Source organism: Astatotilapia calliptera, chromosome 15, assembly GCF_964374335.1.
Source record: "Astatotilapia calliptera chromosome 15, fAstCal68.1, whole genome shotgun sequence".
NCBI classification, from domain to species: Eukaryota; Metazoa; Chordata; class Actinopteri; order Cichliformes; family Cichlidae; genus Astatotilapia; species Astatotilapia calliptera.
This window is the reverse complement of record NC_137436.1, coordinates 21,867,583-21,887,128: the sequence shown is the minus strand read 5'-3', so window position 1 is coordinate 21,887,128 and position 19,546 is coordinate 21,867,583. Positions and strand designations below refer to the sequence as shown.

The following is a 19,546-nucleotide window of genomic DNA, read 5'->3' as shown; positions in this document are numbered from 1 at the left end:
ATTGCAGTACTATTGTGTTGTTGTTGTTTTATTTGCTGTACCTGTATTCATGGTACTGCAATGTACAGTATTGAGTAGGTCTATTTGCGTTTATGGTTGTTTGGAAATGTGTCTCCTGTAAATGTGCCTTCTGAATAAACAATGGGAATCAAGGACTGCAGTGTTTTATGTACAGCAGACTAGTGTGTTCCCCCTGATCTGTGAGTGTTTGCATATGGTGCAGGTATGTGTCATTTTGTCAACAGAGTTACATTTTGACAAAGGAATGTTAGGTTTTGACAGCAGAGTTTAGGTTTTGGGAGTAGAGTTCCAATTTGGCACAGATGTGAATGGTATATTTCCCAGTGTTGTGTCATGTGTACTTGTGTGTACAGTTTTGGCACAGCGAGCGGGGTTTTGCAAAATGTGTTCAAGCAGTGGGCAAAAACTGTAATATAAGTAAAATCACATCAAACATTTACTTAAATATTTCAAGTGTGAAAGTAGAATATTGTTTCTCATGTTTACATCAGATGAGAAACATGAAAAACTTTTGTGCTTTTACTTTTTCATTTATTCAGGTGACACAAAAACAACAAAGAATCCAGCCAGAAAAACTGAAATAAGCACAAAATCAGAAACAACCCCAACAATGAAGAGTCCTTCAAAAGCAGGACTGAAGATTAAGCTGGTTGCATAAATATCTGTTTATTTTAAATTTATTTGAGCTTTTGAAATGATATGCAAATGAAAACTCACTTTAACTTTGTATATAAATACTTTTAAATACAAATCATATCACAGAAATTTGCACATTTATTAATAAAATGCTGTTACATTTTTAAAAGAAAGGAATTTACACGGAACAGAAAACTGCAACCAAATAATTTTAATAATCACATTTTTTGTGTTTGACAGATTTTTTGTTTCTTTGAGGTTCATTGTTGTCTCTGTGGGATTAGCAGCGCTTTTAATAACTGCTGCAACAGTCAATATAAGGACAAGACATAAAGGTACATTTAAGATTGAATGATTTTGAATTTTAAAACAAAACTGAAATTGACTTTCTTCTCTCATTTTAGGGAACAAAACTCAGATGGATGAAACCACAGTAAGTACAAATCTCAATAATCCTAAGGTTGTTATTCTGATCTTGTTATTTGATATTGTCATTGACCCATAACTGTGGATGATGATGTAGAAGTGTCTTTGGATAATGGGATTAAATAAACATGAACCAGCTGTCCCTCTCTGAGGGAGTGTTAACAAAAACAAAACTGCCTTCACAGAGACAGTTTTCATCCAGATATAACTGGACTGTGTCTGTTTTCCAGGGACTGAGTTTAAACCCTGCAGAGACTCAGTCTGCTCCTCAAACCAGCTGGGACTCGGTGTGATCACACACTTCACCCAGAGTTTAGACTACTTGTCAAAGTGTGCTCTGTAAATACAAATGTGTGTGACTCACTGTGAGAGCAGACGAGAGATAAGAAAGTTGGACAATGCAAAAATGTGTTTTAGTGCAACTGCAATTTTGTATTTACAGCTCACTTGTTTCAAAATTCCATTTTTTGAATAAATTGTTTGGATAATTGATGTTTGTTTTTTTTAAATAGCCTCATATTTAAATTTGTTTATTGATCTGAAACTTTCACATGTGAAAAACATACAAAAAAAGGAAATAAGGAAGAAGCCAAAGACTTTTTCACTCCACTGTAAATCAAGTAGTTGTAATCTTGAAGGAAGATTTCATGAATGCTGTTTCAGGGTGAAGAGAGTGTCCGTCATTATCACGAGTTTGAAGCTGGAAATCAAATGGATTATGTTGAAAGTTGTCAGTTTGTCGGCCCCGAAGGAAAAGACTATTTGTGGAGTAAGATGGATAAAGATGGAAATGTGCTAAACAGTGAAAAGAGTGTGTTGGGAAGATGGAACGAGTACTCTGAGGACCTGATGAATGTAAAAAATGAGAGAAAGAGGAGGATGAATGGTCAGTTAAAAGTGTCCAATGTTGGGGAAGTCCTGACGTGAAGGGAGCTTAGGAGCAGTTACAGCAAAGGCAGCATTAATCTGTTTATCAAACATTAGATTAGAGTAAAAAAAAACACTCCTAGGTTCCTTGCAAAGGTTTTTATTATTATTATTATGAATTCCTAAAGGGCCAAAGTCACAGTGGTCACAGGGACCAAACACAATCACCTCTGTTTTCTGTTCATTTAGGTTAAGGAAGTTAAAAGCCATCCATGCCATCCTCAACATCCTCCAAACAATCTAGCAAACCCTTCAGACGACTCACAGATTCACATTTCAGTGGCAGGTAAATCTGTGAGTCGTCTGCATAGCAATGGAATGAGATCCCATGTTTTTCAAAAAATTGAACCCATGGGGAGCATATAAATAGAAAAGAGAACTGGACCAAGATTGGACTCCTTGAGGACCCCACAAGAAAGTGAGGTTTCTGAGGACGATGTTTCCCCCAATCTAACAGAAAAACTTTGGCTGGACAGGTAAGATTTAAACCACTCCAAAGCAGTCCCTTTGATTCTGACACAGTGCTCAAGCCGAGCGATAAGAATCCCATCAAATGCAGCACTGAGGTCTAACAGTATTAAAATGGCAAAATCTCCCAAGTCAGAAAAGTTAAAAGGTCATTAAAAACTTTTACAAGAGCAGTTTCAGTGTTGTGGTGCGTTTTTAAAACCAGACTGAAATACTTCACCAATGCCATTTTTATCTAGAAAGGTCTGGAGCTGAAGAAGGACAACTTTCTTTAGGAATGTCTGGACTGACAACCAAACATATCAAGCTTCTGTGTTTGAGCCAGAGACTGCACTTGTGGGTGAACAATACAAACATTTTATATTTCTTATATCAGTAATGTAACTTGCAACAAAACGTTCTGGGAAGCTTAAACTTAGTTTCAGAATAATTAAATCTGAAACGTTGTTTTATTGAAAAGGTTAATAAAGTTTGAAATTGTATCAAAAATAAAACAAATTATTAAATAACACCGGCTACAATATTGGTAACATATGTGTGTTGTTCAACAGAACTTTTTCCCAGGCTTTTGTTTATATGCTCAGTCGAAAACCACTTTAACATAATTTTCAGCATAATTACTATTTTTTGTGACTATTCAGTACTTGAGTATAATTTATTGAATTATTTAGTAATAAATATGAAGTAAAAAGTTTTGATCACAAATGGGATTTTTCCAAAACTAAGCTTGCTTAATAGTTCTGAACTGTTACTGTAAAGTTTATAATAAAGTCATAATAACCTGATATTTAGAATCTCCATATATCATTTCCTTTATGCTTATATGTTGTCAAACAATGGCAGTAAGAAACATAGTGTTAAAATAGCTCTATATAGCATTATCTAATCTTGAGAAGAGGTCAAAGGTCAGTTATGGTGTCTTGCTATATGCTATGAGACAAACATAGCACAGTTTTAAGTATCATAGTTTCTAGGCTCTAAGGCTTTGTCAGTTTAATAGTGAGCTTTACAAGATTGATTTTCGTGCTAAAAGCTGGCACAGAACTAAGTTCGCTTATGACCACTAGAGCTGGAAACAACCTCAAGCAATCCTAAGGCTAATCAGCACGGCTAGCATTGTTAAATGTTGTCATTGCTAACATATAGCTGTTTAACAGCATAGTGAGTAGCGAGAACGCTAAGTTATTGTTAGCTTTTAAAAGAAAAATGTTGGCAACCGTAACCATGGCCTGCGGAGGGTATATAAATGCTGCACAAGGTTCCATTCGTCCCTTTACACTTGCTATTGGACTTGTTTTGACCTGCTCCAACCTCAGCCTGTGGAAAGTTAAGTTTTCGGGAAAATATTTACTGAAAGCGGATTTGACTTGCTCGCCACAACAAGTACTTCATCTTTGGATTGTTTGTACTTGTTTTTCATACAGCAAAGCCTGAAGATGGCTCGTCGTGGACTCGACAGCCCCCTGGACTTCGCTGCAGGTACTTTTAACATTTCTTCAGTTATTTTAAGAGCTACTAAATGACTGTAATAATTTAATAAGTTCCAGTGTGAATATCAAGTTTTAATGTTATCAAAATATGCTTATTCCAAGATTTTTCCCCGTAAATTGTTTGTATGCTTTAAATTTTCCGGGAGAGGTGTAGAAATTATTAACGACTGGTGTATGAATTTGAAAAAAAAGGTGTTACTTTGATTTGAAGGCTTCAAATTTGACACTTTTTTAATGATTTGGTTAAAAATAGCTTAACGGACTAAAATTTGTAAAATGCCCCAAAATCAGTCTCTGTGGTAACAGCATCTTCAGCATGTCATGACGTCAGAACACACAGGTGTAAACACACCAGATCCCGGTCCCTTCCTAACATCCTGTTCTTCTTGGATCAAAGGCTTTATTGAAATAAACTATAACTTTTCCCCTGCTACAAAACATGATAATAAAAAATAACAAAAATAAATGAATATAAAAAAGAATATGAAAACAGTAATCATAGTACAGTAGTAATAATGGTATCCTTATGTTATGCCACTACTATATCTTATTATATAGCAGTTAATGATGTGAACTTAGTTGACTTAGCTGTTTTTTGCTTGCATGAAGAAGTAGAAGTGTCATTCAGTCTGACATAAATGTAGCCTAAAATGCTTTTCTCTCATCGTCTGCTCAAACTAACAGATGTAGCTCTGTTCCTTTAGCACTTGATGTTTATTACATTCTTAATGTTATTTTAAACTTGTTTCCTCACAGGTCGTCTCGACTACGTGGTTGAGCGTCCTGCAGAAGAAGGCCTTCCAGAGGTCATCAGGATCCTGGATGACTCTGATACCGAGCGTGTCAGTGAAGGTGAGTATGGTGAGTATATCCCTCTCCCATCCTCACCCTCTTCTCCTGAAGCACAGGATCCTGATGACAGTGAAGAGGAAGGTGAGTACCCTCCCTACATACCTGAGGACGTCGAAGAGGTGAGTGAAGACACTGACAATTCCTCTGACTGGAACAACTCAGAAGAGTGGGCCGATTGGCCTAGTGACGACTCGGGGTATGACACCATGGATGAGAGAGCTGATTCCCCTCTCATCCAGGAGCTCCCTCCAGAGCCGTTTTGGCACGATTGGCAACATCCTATTGCTCCAGGTGCTGCCCCGTTCGCCATGCCGCCTTTCGGCCAGGCCAACGCCCCACTCTTCCCGGTTGGTGATCCTTTAGCTTCTCCTGCTTCCCCTGCTCCTCCCTCAGCTGCTTCCTCTCCTGCTCCCTTAGCTGCTTCCTCCCCTGCTCCCTCAGCTCCTTCCTCTCCTGCTCCTTCTTCCGCTACTCTCTCAGCTTCTCCTTCAACCTCAGCTCTCACCTCCTCAGCAAAGAGAAGCGGAGACGACACCTGCACTGATGAGGTAAGTGCAAAGAGGTGCAAGGTAAGTGATGACACGTTTTATGGCCCTTCAACATCCTCGGGTTCTGTTGGTGTCAGACGCTTCTGGGAAAGGCCTTTTAACCTTTCACTTGATGACAGCGACTCTGACTAGATTATGTTAGAACTTGTTTTTAAGCTTTAAATGTTTAAGTTGGCCTTTGCAGTGTTTGTAAATGACTAACATTTTTTTCTCAAGCTCTAGCTCACCATGCAGGACAAAGGTAAGTCCGTACTTAATGTCAACACAAATAAGTAGAAAAGGTTTAAAATGATGTCGTGAACTGACTGTAGTCTCTTGTTTTTACATAAGGTATAGCCTGTGGCTCAGGGATCAGAGGTAAGGTAAAAACACATAACAGAAGAAAAGTAAAGTGAACAACTCTGTGATCTGTGAATTCATGCTTTTCTCTTTGTCTTTTTGTCTTCAGGTGCTTTACACTTGTCCTCTCCCAGCATTCAGCACTTCAGACACTCAACGCCCAGGACGGAGCTAACACAGAGAGATACTCCACCCAGAAGACAGCCTTACCCCAACCCGATGAGAAGGATGGATGACCAAATGACAAACTGGAGAGTGGTGCTGTGTTCCAGCTATGTAAGTTATCACCTCACATTGGCTACAAACTGTCTTGAAGACTAAATCCTTCCAATAGCTGGTGTAAATCATCGTCCTACAGTACTGTAGGTTTAAGTTTAGTTATAGTTATTGTGTGTATATGTTGAGTTTAAAATTGCATTTTAACAACATGCTGCAGCTACCAACAATGGAAATGCTGTTTTGTGTTAAAATGACGTCTTTCTCGTGTTATTGCTTTGCAGGGCAGCTGAGAGTGGACAGAGCTGCACAGAGGACCAAAGATCCACTCTCAGCACTTCATACCTGACTGGCCACAGCACCACCCCTCTTCACCCAGGGTGAGGAGGGCCCTGACCCCACCTGCACAGAGGGAGTTGTGAACATGCACTTCTGTGTCGGTGGGTTTAGGAGCCTCCTCACACTCACACGGATGAAGACTGTCACTGGAAGATGTCTCCATTGCATCAGCAGGACGTAAGCATTTGTATAATATTACAGTTTGTGATGTTTTATACATGTTTTTATTGCTTCACTTCAAACTAGGAGATATAAAATAAACCAGTTTTCATAATATTTTCTGTGTATTTAGCTGTTTTCTTAATAAGTTATTTGGAACATCATTGCAACCTGTCAGCTTTTTATTGGGGATTTATAAAGTTGCTGGTGGCTCAAGTGTGTACAGTGGGGTGTTGTTTTTGTCACATGGTAAAAGTGACCTCATAGGGAGCAAAAAGAACAACTGAACAATTTGGGGATTCACAGACTTTGGTAATCATTAAAAGATGAAGAAAAATAGTTTTATGTGATCAGTTTTAAGTAGTGAGCAGCAATTTAATCAAATGCTGGGATGAAATGAGACAAAAGGGTCATGTGACAGCCACATTAGTTCCCTTCCCTCGTTTAACAATGTGTAAGCAGACTGCTTTAACCTGCAATTTACTGCATGTTATTAGGCTGCATGGTACAACCACAGTCTGCTAACCACCTGTGGTGAGCGAAGGTTTTGAGGCATTGTTCGAACTACTGATGAAGCTTTATCAATGCTTGTTAAGTTTCCCAACCACATTTCATCCCGATGGTCCAAGGCTTACATCTTTATGCTCACAAACGTGCTTCTGTAATTAATCAGTAACAAATGTATTACTTTAAGTTACAGTGTGAGGGGCACTGATGAACATAAATTAGATTTAACTTGATTATGTGTTTAGGTCAAGAGACACAGACCTTCATCTGTAAGAGGCTTTTCTTAAATGTCTGATCACGATGTTTGTGTTTGTCTGCAGCATCACTGCAGCAGAGAGGGTATAACACAAGGCCACAGTCACGTGGTATTCTGTCCTGCTATTAAGTGAATAAAATACTGAAACTCTGGCAGTAGACTGGAGCGAGGCAAAGAGTATGTAAAGGGACAATAAGAGGAAATGATGGGAGAAAAAAACAAAAAAAAAACAAAACATACATGTCTGAGAAACAAAGGAAGAAGAAAAATAAAAAAAAAATGGTGGAAAAAAGGATTAGAGCCTAAATTCTAAAGCTGCAGCTTTGCATGCTGGCAGCTCCAAGATCTCACTGACATGTAATCATAGACTGAATAAACATAGGCCAGTGTGATGTCATTGATTTGTAGACTTTAATTTGTAACAAAGGGCAACCTCTGGGTACACACGACACAACACTGGGAAATATACCATTCACATCTGTGCCAAATTGAAACTCTCAAAACCTAAACTCTGCTGTCAAAACCTAACATTCCTTTGTCAAAATGTAACTGTTGACAAAATGACACATACTTGCATCATATGCAAACACTTACAGATCAGGGGGAGCACACTATTCTACTTTATATAAAACACTGCAGTCTTTCATTGTTTATTCAGAAGGCATATTTTCAGGAGACACATTTTCAAACAACCAAAACAACAAATAGGCCTACTCAGTATTGTACATTGCAGTACCATGAGAATGGGTGAATGACTGAATGTAGTGTAAAGCACTTTGGGGTCTTTAGGGACTGAGTAAAGCGCTATACAAATGCAGGCCATTTACCATGAATTCAGAGAAAGCAAAAAAAAAACCAAAAAACACCATAATACAGTAATAGAAAAAACTCCATACTGTAAACACAAAAAATCATGACAATTGTGCATACGTGGGCTCATGGATCCCGCCGTCTGTTGGCGTCTGGCCACAGGACCTCATCGACATCGCAAGCAATGTCTTCTCTCGCTAGGCACCGGGGAAAATATCCTCTTGCATGTCGAAACCATCCATGGATTGCTGTCACCTGAATGTCGCCGCAGGCCTGTTCCATTGCCTGCAGAAGAGGCATGCGGGCATGTGGTTGGCGGTCATATACACGCCATCTCCAAGCCGAAAAAAATTCCTGTATAGGGTTTAAAAATGGTGAGTAAGGGGCAAGTATACCACTTCAAGTTGGTTGTGGTTGGAGAACCAGGCCTGGACCAGAGCAGCCTGATGGAAACAAACCTGGGCTGATCTGGTCTGTTCTGTACAACTATGTTATGGAGAGCATCTAGAAATGTGAGTATATGTTGGCTGTTGTATGGACCTAGTTTTGCATGATGATGCAGAAGCCCTCGAAGGCTTATGGCGGCACACAATGTGACATTTCCCCTGCGCTGCCCTGGGACGTGCACAATTGCCTTTGACCAATGACATTACGACCCCGTCGTCTTGTTTTGCACAGGTCGAATCCAGCTTCATCAATGAAAATGAATTCATGAGGCTGTGCAACTCCATCCATGGCCAAGAGAACATATTACTGTACTACAGTGCTACACATACAGAACCCCATCACACAGGTACCTGTGTAGCTCTCAGAATGGATCCATGTGGTACTGATATGGTACATATTCAGCTGCTACTGGATTTCACCAATACTGTATTGTACATGTAAAGGACAGTTACACTTACCCGTACATATTCAGCTCAAAGTCCTTTGACTCTGTCACTGTTCCTCTCAAATGGGACTCTGTAGAGCTGCTTCATGGTGATGCTGTGTTTTCCCAAGATGCGTCTGATGGTGGTGATGCTCACATGGTTTATGCTGTTGAACACTTGCCTGTCTGCAAGTATTTGCTTTCGTAGCTGGTGGAGACGGATGGCATTGTCTGCCCTCACTAGGTCCACAACGGCAAGTTCCTGCTGTTGTGTGAACAGGCGTTGGCGTCCTCCCCCAGAAGGTCTTCGAGTCAGTCTAGAGAAATACAACCACATATTGTCATCGCTTTGCTTATTTTTCTTACAGTACTTTACTGTACGTACTGTGTCATCCACTGTACTTCAATATAAGTAATCATGCTATGTTTCACAGAAACTACCACTTTGGCTGCAAAAGGAGCCTTAGCACCCTGCAATACCCTGTACACTTGATATGGTAATGGTATATACTGTAGAACAGTGCTATAAAAACCATCTGAGTGGAGTAGAAGGTAGAGAGGTGAAGACAGACCTGTTTTCTAGTCGGAATGTTCTTATTACAGATGCCACTGTGAAGCAGCTTAGATGTGGGTGGACTCTCTGCCCAGCTTCCCTCATAGTCAGGCCATGGTTGATGACATGGTCCACCAAAGTTGCTCTTATATCATCAGAAATATGGGTCCGTGCATGGCCACTTCGACTTCGACCTCGACCTCCTCCTCCTCCTCCTCCTCCTCCTCCTCCTCCTCTTGCTCTCCCTCCATCCATGCTTGCAAAGTTCTTGAATTGGCTAAACTGAGGGCTTTTTGTAGTTGGCTAATTGGTGTTCAGTTTTACAAGTAAGTGCCTTCAGGTGTGTATTTGAGTGGTTGCAATTACCCGATGTGTTTTGTATTTTGGGTACATGTGTTTTCCAAATGGCACCCTGAAATTTCATTTTGTGAACAAAGTGTCTTATGTATGAAATAGAGTGTAGCATGCAGGACCATGTGTGTTGCATAAAGGAGTAAGTGTGTTGCATAATTGCAACTAGGGTGCAAAGCAGCGCTTTTGTTTAAGGTAGGGGTACATGTGTTTGAGGTATGGTAACAAAAGCTTCAAGTTGTGTTACTTTAGTCTAAGCATGGGTTTGTAGTGTTCAAGCAACGGGCAAAAACTGTAATATCTCAAAAAGTATGAAAGGTATGACCACCAAAAGATACAGCTGGCATTAGCACAGGGAGCAGAACAGATTCAAGTTTAAATGGTGGAAATCGGCTGAAAACGGAGGGAGTAGTTAACCAGCAAAGGTCGGAGCAACTAGAATAAGGTAGAATAAAGTTTAAAGAGAAACAGGATCTCAATAGTGTGAATTCACACAATAAACAGAGGAGACAGTTTTCTGGTTGTATGAATCTCAAACATACTGGTTCCAGTCTGAGTACATATACTGGGTAAGTGACCTGGAAACTTACTGGAAGGTGACTCTAACGCATGATAGGTGGAGCAACATGTGAAACCACAGCCCCTAAATGTTTGTTTACACTGTCTTCTTGAAATATCTACTTGTGTGATTGTGTCTTAAAAATGTTCTGTGTCTTTAAAACAGAGAAACCTCTGCTTTTATATGAACTTTTCAGACGACTAAAAAGGACGATAACTAAAAGGTGTTTCTCGTAGTTCTGTCAGTCTGTGATAAATATCTTATAAAAATCATTGATGTGTCACAGCTGTGGCTGTCAAAAATGATCTTAAATAAATACAATGAACTTTGCAAATTCTTCTTTAAGCTGACTGTCCAGAGATAAGCTATCAAACCTGTGATCGATCAATATGCCAGATCTACAAGTTTTTTAACTGAAGGAAAAAAGTGTGTGACTGAGGAAAGTTAGTTTTGCAAAACACCCCAAAAACACATTTTCAAGAAAATGATAAAAGGAATCTTGAGTCTATGTAAACCTGTTTAGAGCAGATGGTTTACTTTATTTTTACAAACATATAAACTTCATAGAAAAAGTAAGGAAACTTATATTTGGACAATCAGTTCTTTGCTGTCGCACTTCTTGGCAAAAAATCTTATGCTACTGGAAAGTGTTGGGTCTGCGCTTCCACAGGCCCCGCTGCTTTAGAGACTTATTCCCGTTAATGAAACAAGACGAACAGCTCAACCGGTTTTTCACATGCTAGCAAGGGAAGGATCTCAGAGCAGCCCCTCTGCCCTCGGTGTCAGACCACTACGAAGAACCATCACGCCACAGCAGCCTTTTATTTCTGTGACACACAGTTTACACAAACACCCATTATAAAAAAAAACCTGTGGTTATAAAAGATAAGGCACTTTCATGTATACTTTCAGTTATCTCCTAAAAGCAGGAAAAGTTGATTTCAATCAATAAGAGACCCTCTGACTGAACTGTGCTTTATTTTAGGTCCCCTTCAGATATGCGATAACATGCTAAATGAAATATAACTCTCCAAATGATGCTATAATTGACTCTTGCACACAGGATGTAGGGAAGAAAAGTATTTAAACTTCAGTTTCACGTGGTTATTGCTTCAAGAACGTAAAATATGATTTTGTGAGTTTGAAAACACATAACATTGTGTGCTAAAATCCTTCAATTCAGAGCCTGGAGACATGCTTACAGCTGAGTTTTACTAAAGACATTGCCCATATTAGGAAAGAGACATGTGTTTGGCTTCACTGATTATGTAATTTTCTGGCCCTCTTTCAATGTGACAAATCAAATACAGTCCACTCCGGAGCTGCAGACATTTCACAACTCAGAAACCACAACCGAAAAAAAATCTGCTTGATTTATTTATGCACTTTGTAAAAGACATGATCCACTTTGTCTGACTTTCATTATCTGTATCATTATTATATTATATGTAAACAAGGAAAGCTTTCCCCTCATAGACATAGAAGTACTCCTGATAATTTTATCACAGCTGTGGTAATGTAAGCCACAGCTGGCCAAACAACATGCTAACATGTGAAAAGGAGAATCCACGTCTTCATACACTGAACAAAAATATAAACGCAACACTTTTGTTTTTGCTCCTATTCCCCATGGGATGGACGTAGAGACCTAAAATTCATTCCAGATACACAATATAACCATCCCTCCCAAACAGTGGTCACAAATCAGTCCAAATGTGTGGTAGTGGGCACATCTGCTATATTGAGATAATCCATCCCACCTCACAGGTGTGCCACATCAGGATGCTGATCTGACATCATGAGTAGTGCACAGGTGTACCTCAGACTGCCCACAACAAAAGGCCACCCTGGAATGTGCAGTTTTGTCTCACAGCAAAATGCCACAGATGCCACAAGCAATGAGGGAGCGTGCAATTGGCATGCTGACAGCAGGAATGTCAACCAGATCTGTCGCCCGTGCATTGAATGTTCATTTCTCAACCATAAGCCGTCTCCACAGGCGTTTCAGAGAATATGGCAGCACATCCAACCGGCCTCACAACCGCAGACCTCGTGTAACCACACCAGCCCAGGACCTCCACATCCAGCAGGTTCACCTCGAAGATCGTCTGAGACCAGCCACCCAGACAGCTGCTGGAACAATTGGTTTGCACAACCAAACAATTTCTGCACAAACTGTCAGAAACCGTCTCAGGGACGCTCAACTGCATGCCCGTCGTCCTCATCGGGGTCTTGACCTGACTCCAGCTCGTCGCCGTAGCAGACTTGTGTGGGCAAATGCTCACATTCGATGGCGTCTGGCACGTTGGAGAGGTGTGCGCTTCACGGATGAATCATGGTTCACATTGTTCAGGGCAGATGGCAGCTGAGAATGTCCCAGTTCTTGCATGGCCAGCATACTCACCGGACATGTCACCCATTGAGCATGTTCGGGATGTGCTTGACCGGCGTATACGACAGCGTGTACCAGTTCCCACGAATATCCAACAACCTCGCACAGCCATTGAAGTGGAGTGGACCAACATTCCACAGGCCACAATTGACAATCTGATAGACTCCATGCGACGATGTGTTGCACTGCATGAGGCAAATGGTGGTCACACCAGATACTGACCGGTTCTGGGTCCCCAGACCCCCAATAGCGCAAAAAACTGCACATTCCAGGGTGGCCTTTTGTTGTGGGCAGTCTGAGGTACACCTGTGCACTACTCATGATGTCAGATCAGCATCCTGATGTGGCACACCTGCGAGGTGGGGTGGATTATCTCAATATAGCAGATGTGCCCACTACCACACATTTGGACTGATTTGTGACCACTGTTTGGGAGGGATGGTTATATTGTGTATCTGGAATGAATTTTAGGTCTCTACGTCCATCCCATGGGGAATGGGAGCAGTAACAAAGGTGTTGCGTTTATATTTTTGTTCAGTGTATATAAATTAAAGTTGAAAATAAAATAACTGTACAACAAAATACACAATACACAATATAGAACTATATAAGAATGTATGAAGAAATCTAAATATAAATAAATATATACACAATAACAGCAGCTGTACAAGTATTAACCGGAAATGAAGAATATAGTGACCAGTGTTGTGCAAAACCAAAGTCCAGAAAGTCCAGTGTGTGTGTAAGAACCACATGTGTGGGTCAGTACTGTGTGGTGGTGTGATTGAGAGACCGTATCGCCTGCGGGAAGAAGCTCCTCCTCAGTCTCTCTGTGTTGGTCTTCAGGGAGCGGAATCGCTTTCCTGACCTCAACAGAGAGAACAGTCTGTTGTTGGGATGGCTGAGGTCCTTCACCATCTTCCTGGCCTTGGTCCAGCACCGCCTGCTGTAGATTGAGTGCAGGTCAGGGAGCTCGGAGCGGATGGTGCGCTCAGCTGACCGCACAACCCTCTGTAGAGCTCGTCTGTCCTGCATGGTGCTGTTCCCGAACCAGGTTAAGATGTTTCCCGCCAGGATGCTCTCTATGGTGCACGAGTAAAAGTTCCTGAGCACCTTGGAGGGCAGTTGGAAGTCTCTCAAGCGTCTGAGGTGGTAGAGATGCTGTCGGGCCTTTTTCACCACGGTGTTGATGTGACAGGACCATGACAGGTCCTGCGTGATGTGAACTCCGAGGTATTTGAAGCTGTCCACTCTCTCCACTGGGCACTCGTTGATGACGGGGGTCTGGTAGTTCCTCTCCTGCTTAGTGCTGAAGTCCACTATCAGCTCCTTTGTCTTACTGACGTTTAGAAGGAGGTTGTTCCTCTGGCACCAGTTCTCCAGATTCCTAATCTCCTTCAGGTAGGCCGTCTCGTTGTTATCAGAGATCAGGCCCACCACGACGGTGTCGTCAGCAAACTTGATGATGGTGGTGGAGCTGGTAGTGGCCACACAGTCATATGTGTACAAAGAGTACAGCAGGGGGCTCAGAACACACCCCTGGGGGGCTCCAGTGCTGAGAGTGGTGGAGGCTGAGACATGTCCGCCCATCCTTACTGCCTGTGGTCTGCCAGTTAGGAAGTTGGAGATCCACTGACACATAGATGAGCTGAGTCCCAGATGCTCCAGCTTGGTGGTGAGTGTGGAGGGAATTATGGTGTTAAATGCAGAGCTGTAGTCTATGAAGAGCATTTTAACATAATTCCCCCTTCTAGTGTCCAAGTGAGTGAGTGATGTGTGGAGGAGATGAGAGATGGCATCGTCTGTGGAACGATTTGGACGGTAAGCGAACTGTAGTGGGTCCAGTGTGTCTGGTAGTGAAGAAATGATGAAGTCTCTGACCAGGCGTTCAAAGCACTTCATCACTACTGAGGTGAGGGCTACAGGGCGATAGTCATTGAGAGAAGCAGGGTGGGGTTTCTTCGGGACAGGAACAATGATGGACTCTTTGAAGCATGTGGGGATCACCGACTGAGATAAAGAGATGTTGAATATCTCAGTGAATATCTAATTTGTGCTTTGGACTGTCACCAGATTTCTTCTAGAAGTTTCTTGCCAGTCAGCAACTATCTTGGCAACACCACTTGAGTTTGTGTGTTGCATGCTAACATCCTTATCATATGTGTAATAATACTAAAGCGTCATCTTATGCACACACAAAAAACAAATATGGCTCCTTCGTGCAGGGTTTTCTGGTATGTTCATTTATGCTTCCCAATTAAAAAAAAAAAAAGAAAAAAAAAAGAAAAGAAAAAGCAAAGTTCTTGCTTCTCAGCCACTGCGGCCACATCCTCACCGTTTTTTTTTTTAGACAGTTATATAAACATACTGTGAGTGAGTCATAAGCTTAAATACAATAGTTGAAGGAACAAAAACTTAATGTTTAAAAATACCAGTCAAATCTGATTAAAGTAAATAAATAATAAGTATACAATGTAGTTTTAAGACTTCTCAATGTTTCGTAACATTAATGTTCTATGAACTCGCGAGTCCAGAAATCTGAATGTCATGAAAAGTATTTATTATTCGTGTATTATTATTTTACAATACAAGGTTGTTTTTTTCCTGATACTTCATGCAAACCACATTTCTCCAGGCCTGTCCTAATCAGCTTACTCAGTATCACTAGATCCAATGCTGCTCCTCCAGCAGAGCACACAAAAGTAGGAGAGACCAGAGATGCCATGGCTTAGTTAGGAGACTGTTTGCTTCAAGGCCACTAGAGGGTGCTGCCATAAAACTACAATAAATGAATTGACCTTTTGACCTGCTCACACTCTTTTATGCAAAACCCTGCTGATGACACACACACACACACACACACACACAGATTCTAGGTCTGACCAACCGTCTCCACCGTGGGCAAAAAGATGACAGTCAATAAAATTCTAAAATTTTATTTATAAACACAATGAATAGTAGTTAGAAGTCCAGTGTCCCATTTAGGTACAAAGTAAAAACACACAGTCCAAGGCCAGAGCCAGCTATGCCACAAAGCCAGTTGCACTCCACACGTTGTTCACTTCAACAGGGGTAGCAATTGTCCTCTGAGACCCACCACCCTGTAAGTAGAAAGCCTGCACAGAGCGACAAAATAAGACAATTCACTATATAATTCACAGCCCATCCATCCCAAACATATCAGATCATTAGAGGTTTTGTCACATTACATACCTGCACTGAGAGACAAAATAGCACAGCAGTGTTTGTAATGTGGGCTATAAGTAGACTAGCATATCAGTGCAATCAATTACACCTGCCTCCAATTAGTCCAGCCCTTTTACAGTCATTGACTGGGTGAGAAAACACGAGCAAATCAACCCAAGAGACAAGCAGGAAGACTCTCTGAAGGCTCCTGTGGCTGCACAGGCAGTCTTACAATTACGAGGTTGGAGAGTTGTTGTTTCAAAATGTTCACACTGATTTCACATGCTCATTAACTCACAACCAGCTGACCATATATATTTCTGCTGCTGAGCTGCTTTTTGATGGAGATTTTCTGAATTTATTTTGCTACCATAAGAGCAGACTCCATGCTGAAAGCATGTGCACTGTCACTTGCAATGAGTGGCACTAATGACGCTAAATTTAATTACAGGTCATGGACAGCCTTCATAAATGCTCATATTACTCACCCACACTGAATTCCAGCACAGGTTCATCTGGGTCCTGACTATTTCCTGCAAAGTAACACAAACGTCATCAGAACATTAAGTCAGAGAAACAACATTTGGAGCTTTTGTACATGATAAATTATACTGCAGTAGTAAAACAAAGTCAAGCAGCAGTACATTTATTAAAATCACCTTCAGCTGTAATATTTAAACTGATTTAGTGTCAATTTAGATTATGTTGAGATTAAAATGAAACTAGTACCCTTGTAATGTCTTTTTAAATTAGAGGTAAATATTTGTATATTTTTTACATAATATAATTATATTTACTGGATTTTCTCTCTATTGTAGTTTAGTATTATAGTTATTACTTGTTTTTTATTGACTTGTCTTGTTTTTACAATGATTTGCTCTGAATGCAGCCTTTAAAGAAAAGACTATCTGTTCAGTAACTATCCATCAGACTGGGTCCATGTTACCAGCCAAATGGGTAATAATTAAAGTAAGTTTTGAATTACGTATATTTGGGTGTTTAGGTGACACTTTTGCAAAAAATATATATATAATTAGGTTTAAAAGAACTAAACATGTATGTATTTAAAAACAATAAGTGTGTTAGAATTACTACAGCAACAGCTTGTAGCTCACTGTACTATTTTTGAGCACAACTTTGGTGCTTTTGCCTCATTTTTAAATCAGTGATCCCAGTAGCACAGTCTAAGCAGAGACCTCAGTGCTTGGCAAACAATCAATAGAATCAATATAATTATTAAAAAGAAACAAAATAAATGCCAACCATATAAAAAAAAACATAAACTTAAGGAAAAAACTAAACTTGATTTTGTGTCTTTAGGCTATTGTTAACAGCAAGCATGAGGTTAGTGCATATGTATTATTATTGGAAAGATTACTGCAAAGAAAAAAAGGTTGAACCAGGAGGGGGCGATATTGCTCTTCTTACCATGAGTTACATGCAGGCTATTACTTACCATGTCACTCACATTTATTTCACAAAACAGCTGAACCCACTTAATTCGATTTAATTGTATTTATGCAGAGCTGAATCACAACAACAGTCTCCTCGAGGTGGTATAGATTGTAAGGTAGAAAGTCTACAATTAAAAAGAAAAAACCTCAATACAGTGGGAAGGAACAACTCACTTTTAACAGGAAGCACCCTCTGGCAGAACCACGGTCAGGGAGGGGCAGCCCGCTGCGACCCTTTGGGGATGAGGAGACGAAAAAGGGGACAAAAGACACACTGTGGACGAGAGCCAGAGATGAACAAGAACTAATTATTGAATGCAGAGAGGTGTATAAACACATGGTGGGAATCCCCCAGCAGGGTAGTCCCAGGGTAACTAAGGGAGGATTCATGGTCACCTGATTCAGCCCTAGCTATATGCGTTGGCAAAAAGGTAACTTTGAAACTTAATCTTAAAAGTAGAGATAGTGTCCGTCTCCTGCATTCAAACTGGGAGCTGGTTCCACAGAAGGATGATCCCCTTCTACTTCTAAATATCCTAAAAACCACAAGGAAGCCCACAGTCTGAGAGCAAACTATCAAACTACGAGGTCTTTAAAATAAGATGATTATTCAAGACCTCATGTGTGATGGGAAGGATTCTGAATTTGATGCTGGACCCACAAATCATAAAAGAGAAACACTAACTCACACACACCAGAAAGTGCCAAGAATTATAATTATATGTAATTTAGTTTTGCGTTCCTTTATAATGCTTTCAACTATACAAATAAGACACTTCATGGGGGCGCCTGAGCCTTGTAGACACAACAAATACTGAACAAACCTCATGCGCCCTGTTGTTGACAAAACGATAAAAATGAATGTGTACTTCTGTCTTATTTAGGTCATTTTTGTAGTTTTTGTAGACAGACTACTGTAATTTCTCAATAAAATGTCGCTTATTATCGCTCACTCTCAAGAACAAAAACGTGAGTAATTTCCCAGTAGCTCACCATATTTGGGATCTTCTAACATCCACACTTCATGTTTAAACGGTGGTGCGGAGGCGGTGTACCGTCGCAGGCCGGATGTAGCATTCAGCGCGGTGTGCCTTTTTTTCAGTTGCTAAGCAACAGATTTGTCCCGCCCCTTTCGTTATGACGGGGCGGGCCAGTCCTTTGACTGGTGACGTTACAAAGAAACGTCAGGTGACGTTACAAAGAAACCTTAAACCGACCTTATATATAGACCTGGCTGTTCAGTTGAAACGCATTCACACAGCGGGACAGCAGCGCTTTAAACGTTCAAACACGGAGTTTAACACAAAACAACATTTTAGACATAAAAAACAAAAAAGTGAAATGGCAAGCTCGAACTGTAACACAATGACAAATGATGAAACAGTTCAGACCAATGGGGATAATTCTACAGTACATGCTTTGGTATCCCTCTTGAATAACTTGTTCAGTAGTTTTTCGATCAAGCAGTGGGGAGAGCTTATCTCAGGCTATCCGGATTGCTTCACTGCTAAGCGGCTTGTAGGTTTTGTAGAGGACGTAATGGACCTGTGTGAACAGTCAGTAGCAGTATCACCACTGAGGTCTTCCCAGAACTCCCCTGTACATGAAAACTGTTCTGTCCACACCACTACTGGCAAAACGGTTTTGTCACGTGTGAAATTTTTGGACGATTCTGCTGAGCAGGAGTTTGATACAGCACAGAATATAGATGCTAACAGCCAAGAAACAGCTAACACAGAAGAAAGCTGTCAAAATGCTGACCGACACAGTGCTGCAAAACCAGAAAACAATCCAATTCCAGATCCCCAGCAGCAGAAATCCTGTGTTGAACATGAAGCCAGCATCCCACCGTTAACAAACGTAAGTCAAACGGAGTCATATAAAAAGATACAGCATCACAGATCTTCTGTAGACTGTGAGCCACCTGAAAAAACAGACTTTGAAAGATGGTTAGAGACATTAATTCAGGCTGTGCTTTCAAAGCTTGGTAAACTTTTAAAGTGCCCTCATTCTCACCAAAAACGTTTGTTGGATCTACTCTTGGACAAATTCAAGGGGATGGATTTGCATTTAGACCGAAAAGTGCAGAATTATTTTGACTGCATTGCTAATGCGATTTTCACTGATATTTGTGACAAATTACATAAATTGTCACTAATATCATTGAAAATGGGGAGGAGTGGGGA

The 19,546-nt window shown here is 40.7% G+C and overlaps 2 long non-coding RNA genes across 2 annotated transcripts; both read left to right on the top strand.

Annotated features, from left to right (window-relative positions):
* The first annotated feature begins 474 nt into the window (after positions 1–474).
* On the top strand, positions 475–1,563 carry LOC145420565 (uncharacterized). Its single transcript, XR_013901891.1, has 3 exons — positions 475–992; positions 1,062–1,090; positions 1,314–1,563. It is a non-coding gene; the product is annotated as an uncharacterized LOC145420565 (long non-coding RNA).
* Positions 1,564–5,220: 3,657 nt separating this feature from the next.
* LOC145420566 (uncharacterized) lies at positions 5,221–6,606 on the top strand. The gene is made up of 3 exons (XR_013901892.1): positions 5,221–5,725; positions 5,817–5,983; positions 6,208–6,606. It is a non-coding gene; the product is annotated as an uncharacterized LOC145420566 (long non-coding RNA).
* Positions 6,607–19,546: the final 12,940 nt, after the last annotated feature.